The sequence below is a fragment of the Populus trichocarpa genome, chromosome 1, assembly GCF_000002775.5.
Source record: "Populus trichocarpa isolate Nisqually-1 chromosome 1, P.trichocarpa_v4.1, whole genome shotgun sequence".
In the NCBI taxonomy this organism is placed as follows: domain Eukaryota; kingdom Viridiplantae; phylum Streptophyta; class Magnoliopsida; order Malpighiales; family Salicaceae; genus Populus; species Populus trichocarpa.
In genome coordinates, this window is record NC_037285.2 from 47,946,839 (window position 1) to 47,954,694 (window position 7,856).

General features: G+C 27.9%; 1 long non-coding RNA gene across 1 annotated transcript; it reads right to left on the reverse strand.

The window, feature by feature from the left end:
* Nucleotides 1-5,369: 5,369 nt before the first annotated feature.
* On the reverse strand, nucleotides 5,370-6,180 carry LOC112323364 (uncharacterized). Its single transcript, XR_002976807.2, has 2 exons — nucleotides 6,060-6,180; nucleotides 5,370-5,908 (listed from the first exon to the last, which is right to left on the reverse strand). It is a non-coding gene; the product is annotated as an uncharacterized LOC112323364 (long non-coding RNA).
* Between the last annotated feature and the right edge of the window lie 1,676 nt (nucleotides 6,181-7,856).

Below are 7,856 nucleotides of genomic sequence, written 5' to 3' on the forward strand. Positions count from 1 at the left end.
TTTTAATATATATATATATATATATATATATAGACACACGCGAACTTCAAATATATATTAGCAATTTTAATTTTTATTAAATAATGCATATCTCAAAATTAATAAATATTTTTTGAATATCTAAATTTTTTACTCAATAAATAATAAATAAAGTATAAATATAAAAAAATATAATATATTGTCCATGTATACTTAACTAAATAAAATATAATATTTCACCATGCGTATATATAATATGGGAAATCTGACAATAAAAAGGGATATGGATTAAAAAAGAAAAAAAAAACTATGACCACCAAAAGTACCCATTGTAAATTATCCATATACAACATCGGTGTGTTTTTAGTTAGTCCCTATACCCTTTCAAATCATTTAATCTAGAATTTGTACTTTCAATTTTATTGATTTGATCCCTATATATCATTAACTGACATTTCCATTCAATTTTGTGACTAGTGGTAGTAGATTGCCACTTACTTTTTCAACGATCAAAAGGTGGTTAAATGGGCATATGCTAGCTATTTACTCACGACTTTAGGCGAAATGGCCAATTTAGTAACAGAATGTAACACCATTTATCTATCATATTGTTTTTATCTGAAAGCAAAGAAATTGTTCTGATCAATTTTAAAGTAAAGAGCTTAATTTAACCACATGTGCAAAGTAGAGGGACCAAGTTATCTACTTTTTTTTCTCAAATGTAGTAGAAAATTCTCAGAATACCTTGTGAACAATGGAATCGGACTGTCTGATAAGGAACAATACCGTGTGGACATTTATTGGAAGATTACTGACATATTTTTTATTCTCACTTAATGGAATCCTTCACCTCTTTTGTCTACAATAGTATTTCTCTTGATATTTATTTCAAAAGAGAAAATTCGAACAAGGGTTTCAAAAAACACAATCGAATGTATGTTTTTAAATAATTTTATTTCAAAAGAGATAATATGATGCCTGCCTAGCTATTTGCAAGTGTATTCCTAGGCAGGCAGAGAACAATAGGCATGCCTAAAAGTTATTATGGAGGAGGTTCTTGATTCTTAACATCAAATTGCAAGTGGGCTGCAGCACTAGGGGCTAATATTTAAGCTATATCGATCATAGAATCCAAGAATTAGGCAGCATGGCCCTTAAATTCACGAGCTAGGAGAAATTCACCTCCCAAACCAAACCTTCTTGAGAGCTAAATCTCATGATGAATAACCCCACCTTGGAGGGTTTTTGCTTTGCCGATGTGTCTTTAGACATTAGAAAACAATATTCTTGTTCAAAGACAGATTTTGTGGCATGCACTGCAATTGTGTCTTAGTGTAGCCAGAGTTTGATACAAACTTAAGCAATAGATCTTATTTTTGTCCTAAAATATCCAGTCCCTTGCCATATACAGTTCCAGTCCTTCCTCCGACAATGGTAGCCCATCGCACAAGCCATTTTTAAAATTTTTGGTGATGGAAGTTGAGCCGAGGAGGGCTACATGGTGCAAGAGAAGAACCTCAGGTATGAGAAATTGTAATGATCAGATTGTTTCTGTGGAAGAATTTGTTGTCACTAAGATATCATTTTTGTATATGATATCTTCGTTTAAAATATACATGCTCACCAACCACTCTTTACGGCCATATTATATTGTGTGATCATCCACTATAATTAATATATTTCATGGAAGCTGCACTCTCAAAGCACAGTACTGCAAGCCAAATGATTGGGTCATAGTACAGAAGGGATCCCTCCCGTCAGTTCTTCCCCAAATTACAATTTGTTTTTTATATATATAATTATTCTCTTGAAGTTCCAATTTGATTTTAATTTCTCTCTTCAGTGATTTTCTTACTAATTTTTCAGTATTTTCATATTTTGTGCTTAAATAGCATTGAATGATTCATTAAGAATGAGATACTTTTGCAATAATTCCCCTCAATGTTTGTGATTCTTTTTATCAATTATCACAGCAAATAGTAATTAGTATCCAATTGAGACAAATGAAAGGGACGTAGAATAAATCCCAGAGAAGAAATTTTAAAATATTTATCAAAATGTAGTTTTAATAAATTAACAAATTTCTTTTTAAATCATTTTTCATATTCAATGAGGCTATTAATTATATATTTAGGCAGCACTAACACCACCCATGTAGCATTACTGAAGTAAACTTTAACTAGATCATTCATATTTAATTAATAATGTAAGAATTACTATGAAAATTACTGTAATAAATTCTTCACCAATCCAACTACCAAAAATTCTTAAACCCAACTACAAAGAATACATTAATCGTAATGAAAAACTTCCACCAACCAAACAGTGAACAAAATTTTGATTTTGAAGAGAGAATTTTGATTTTGAATAATCTATCCCACAACAAAAAATATATCTGAAATTTAAAATTAACAAAAAATCAGATCTTAATTTATATTTTACTAGATTGTTAACCATACCCTATTAGGACATCTTCAAAGTATGTGCTAAAAAAAAAGTAAAAAATATATATAATAATATTAATATGGCTTTTCAATCTCTTATAAAAATGTTATTTCTATGTATCTTGCAAAAAAACCAAAACCTTACAAAATAATATTTATTGTAATAATATTTTTTTTACTAGTTTTTTTCTTCTTTTGATTTCTTTTTTAAATCTATATTTTTTCGGTTTGTTTTTTATGAGATTATCCTAATCTTAAGACTCGTTTCATGAGTTTGATGAGTTGACTTGGGTGAGTTTTTTTAATTGATTTTTTTTTTAATTTTATCTTTTAATATTAGGTTGATTGAGAATTATTTGGGTTGTTTTTAAACTCGTCAAGTAAATCAAGTCATATTAGGTTGTTAAAATAGTCATGTATCAAATATATTAATACAATTGGCTCTTTCAAATATATTTTTACCATTGTAATGCACATAATGTTTAAAAAAAACATATTTACATTATTAAAAATCCATATAAATAGCATCTAGTTCCAAGGGAGATGCTTTTATTTCTTGCCTCCTTTTCCCATGAAAGTCCCTTTTTTTACTAATAACACGTCAGTTTCATGAAGCAAAAGACAGTAAATGAAATGAACTAACTAAGAGAATGAACTAACCTCATGGGATGATCGATCTCGGATGGTCCCATTGAAAGCATTTTTATAAATTTTTAGCAGCAGCTGATCGAGGCGCCAGCAAAATTAGGGACTCGATAGTGAACATGTCTGGGCTTCTAAGCAATGTTTAGGACCTTCATCAAATCCCAAGTTCTCTTTTGGATGTCCATTTCCAAGCTTTGGGGTCATCCTCTAGACTCATCTCCGTCTCTTTCTCTCTCGTTTCTTGGATATCGGGAGTGGATCAAGGGGGGAGGGGGGGGAGGAGGAGGAGGAGGAGGAGGAGACATGAGAATTTTGATTGGTTTAAATTTTGATTGTGAAGAGAGTTTGTCTGCTGGGTAGTAAATTTTTTATTGGTTTAAATTTTGATTATGAAGAAAGAGAAGTCATAAATTGAAGAGAGAATGTTTTGGGTGTGGTTTTGTTGTTTTTCTAATATATATATATATATATATATAGGGTTATTTTGATTATTTCAATTGATTTAAAATTTTTCATTAACCAGCGATGTTTTTGTAGTTTTCAAAATAATTTAGGTAAAACATAAAATATTTCAGTACAGAAAAGAAAAACAGTGAAAAGATAAAAATATATTAATTTGATTTTAAAGATAAAACAAAAACATAAATAAATTTATTTTAAAAATAAAATTATATTATATTAGTTCAAATAAAAAATATAGAAAAACATCTCATTTATTTCAACTATCTTTTTTTTATTTCGAAAAACACGGACATGACCAAAAAAACAAGCAAAGCACTCTTCTCGAAACAGCAATGAAACATTATTAAAAAAAGACATTTTCGTCTCCAAGTTAGGTTTCAAGGAAGATTTCCGACAAGAACAATAATAAAGCAATTAAGCTGATTTCTAGCCAATCTGGGACGTGCTAAAAAGCAGCAAGAAATAACATATCAAGCAAAGAATATTTACAAGTACAGAGAAATCTCGATAAAATTAGATAAGCACTGGGAAATTTTGAGGGCTGCATGTCTTTGTCATCATTATTATGGCAAACCAAGAACATTATCTGGAAAAATTGACAGGAAAGTTGAAATCATTAGCTTATCGACAAAAAAAATTCATGTTTGGAGGCTAAACCATCAATAATGGTGAGAGTAAATTATATAATAGGTGGTGCGTCATGGTCCCCAAACTTTTCATCCTGAAAGGAAGTTGAATGACACGTGTATTACAAAGATCGGTGTAAATCACGTTCCTTAAAAATTAAAAATTTCTTTGCTAAAAATTAATTTTTTTATGTATTTTGAATCAATGCACTGATCTCCAAAATAATTTTTTTTTAAAAAAAAAAACATCATTTTAATGCATTTCGGCACGAAAAGCATTTTAAAAAACAATCGCAACCACACTCTCAAACACGCAATTAGCTTATGAAGGTTGTGTTTTGTTGGAAATACAAAAATTAAATGGATAAATATTAAAGAGATATGATTTTAAAATTAAGTGTTAAAGAATGTAAAAATTATTAAATGATGGCATGTTAAATAATATTGAGTATCAGAAATTAAATTTTAAATTAATAAAATTAAATTTTAAAAGAAATACAAAAGTAAATCAATTACTAACTCTTCTAATCTACTAGACTAAAGAAAATTAAAGTTAAAACTAGCTTTTTAAAAATACTTATATATCCATCTTTTTTTAAAGAATTTTAAAGGAATAAGATAAAAATTCTCATAATAATATAAAAAATAAAATGAATTTCATTTCTTCAAATTATGTGAATTCGATTCATTTATTAATTAAATTCAAATTAAATTTAATTATAGTAGAAAATTGAACAACTTGTTAATAAGTTAAAAAAAATTATTGATAGTAGTGAATCCTAATTAAATTAAATAAAATTAAAAAAATATTAAGCAATGTATATTTATGGTTGTAAATTTGAGAAAAAAGGGGAGAAAAAAGTGGTAAATTAAAAAAAAGGAAAGGAACAAGACTTTTTTTTTTTTTTTTTTTTGCCTTTCGAGGGTTAAAATGTTAATCTCCTAGTCATAGACCGGGTGGGTTTGTCACTATGTCTTGTCACTATGTCCATCACTCACTCACTCACTCATTCTCTCTCTCTCTCCATTGAAGAAGTGAAAACAAAGGCAACTCCAATTCAGAAATCGTAGCCATTGTTTTACAACTCATCGAAGAAATGGATAAAGCTTGTTAATTTGTTGTCTTCCGAAATGAAAATAAAAAATTGAAGTAATTAAAATAGAGGATATTCTAATCTCTACCGCACAGAACATACATTCAGTACTCTATCAATTTCAAACAAAATCTAATTAATTAATCCAAACATAATAGAATGTATTAAGATTAAAAAAATAAATAAGAACACTTAAATTACAAAAGAGAACCACTAATTATCATACAAAAACTCAAAAAAAAAAAAAACAAAAAGAAGCAAACGAAAGCTAAGTTAATTAACTCTCAAACTATTAACAAAAGGAGATAAAACAGCAAAGAAAAAAAAACGAAGGAATAAAGCATAAACAAAGAGGTGGGTGGTTGTGGTGGGAGAGGAGAACTCCCTGTAAACAATTTCAGTGAAGTCTAGGAGCTAGCTCTACGTAGAGGAGGACGATGAGACGAGGAAGCAAAAGGAAGATTACGTAGAATGAGAAAACGAACCCTTCTTGGAAAAGGTGCATCATTAAACACATGTTCCAAAACCCTAGTCAGAAACGCCATGTACTCCTCCATCAGCTCCGCCACTATTGCCACCAGTATCATCACTTCTTTTCTCTTCAAGAATTGCCAGAAGTCTCAAGATTCAGCTCCGCCCCTTCAAAAATATTCTTGAGCTTGACAAAAGAAACAGTAAAGAAGGTGAGTATTCACAGAAAGGAAAAAACAAGGAGGTTCGGCAGTTTAACAGTCAGAATGGTTAGTGGTTTTCTCTAATGATCATTTAAAGTAAGAAATTAATGTATTAAGCAAAGGAATTGGATCTACCACTGAGCCATCAACAAAGCGATTTCCGTTTCTTTGTTCTAGCTAGTCGGCTGTTTCTTACACGTGGATGGATGGATGGATGGATTTCTTTGTCACTTCACCACATGAGCTTGTTTTAAATTCAATAACTTTATGATGATAAATTTAAAATTAAGTAAATATTAAAAAATAAAATTAAAAAAATAATAAAAACATAGAAAAAACATCTTTCTTTACTGTTGATATAAAAAGTGAATGAGATGAGTTTATATCCGATTGTTTTAAATGTATTAGGTAATGATGATAGAAAGTATAAATTTTCAGATGATTTTTTTTAAAATTAAAACTTAAGTTAATTTTAGATTTTATAAAATCAGTCAAAATACATGCAAATTAATCTGAACATCATATTAATCTAAAATAAAAACTCAAGTCAACGAGTTAAATTAAACGTGATAGCTATGATTATATTTATGATTATAATAGATTTTTTATTAATCTATATGAACCTAGCTCATAAAATAATTTTTTATATATATATTTTTATTGATAAATATGTTTTTATGATGAATCCTATTTATATATTTAAGAAAAAAATTGGTTAAAACTAGAAATAATTTATAAACAAATTACTTAGTGTGATTATTCTTGAATAGAATTAGGGATTTAATCAAATCATTTTTAGATAAAATTAGATTTTCATGCTTCGTGTCTTTCACGTGTATTTTTATTACGTCACTCAGTCTAAGTGAAAACCTAATTTTACTCGACATAAATACTTACTGGGTTTCTAATTTTGTCTTGTCCTAGTCAAATGACATGATGTGCTCGGTTACTTTTAACCTGTTTGTAAGAAATTTGATTTTTTTATTTAAAATTATTTTTTTATTTTTAAATTATTTTGATATTAAAAATAATTTTTTTAATATATATATATTTTTTTAATATATTTTTCAATGAAAAATAATTGTTATAACAATACCAAAAACTACCCTTGCCTGCTTGTATCAATGAACAAGGAGCTGGATAGTTTTTACCCAGATTATGATTTGTAACTGCAATAGTTTTTTTATTGAATAATAATATCTTGGGATCAATTTATATGTTAATTGAGACTAATTTTTTTTAATATTTTTAAAAGAATTCTTATTAAAAATTAATAAATTTTCTTATTTAAATTAAAAAAAATAAACATAAAATAAGCGAATCTCTTAATTTGTAACAAAACCAAACTCTTACCTTGCACTACTTCTCATGTTTTTAATTTTTGTTTTGAAGTGTATAAATGCGACTTATACACCCTAAAAAACTTAGCTTGATATAAACGTAATTAAACATAGAGATTAAACAAGTAATTATCAATGGTATGATGCAAACCTATTAACAGATTTGCTTCACTATTAATTAATGGGGACTTTGACTTCTTACAATTTGAATAAATGTCAGTAATTTACTCTCCTGAAGGGTAAACACTTGCATTATTGGTAAAATAACAATCGCCGCCCAAAATATCCTAGTAAAAAAATACAGGAAAAAAAATATTGGTCCCGCTCATAGTAGTGAAACTTGATTTAAGGTTAACTCGATACAAGTCTCGGTTCATTTGGATTAATTTTAAAATTTTTTTTTAAAATGAAAATAATTTTATTTAAAAAAAAATTATAGAAAAAATCAACGGTAAAAAAAGTATTTTAACCAAGTCAATCTCAAATTAAACAGATTCGCGTGTTTAGGAGTGTGATTATGGTTACTTTTCAAAGTGTTTTTTACTCGAAAATGTATCAAAATAATGTTTTTTATTTTTTAAAAATTATTTTT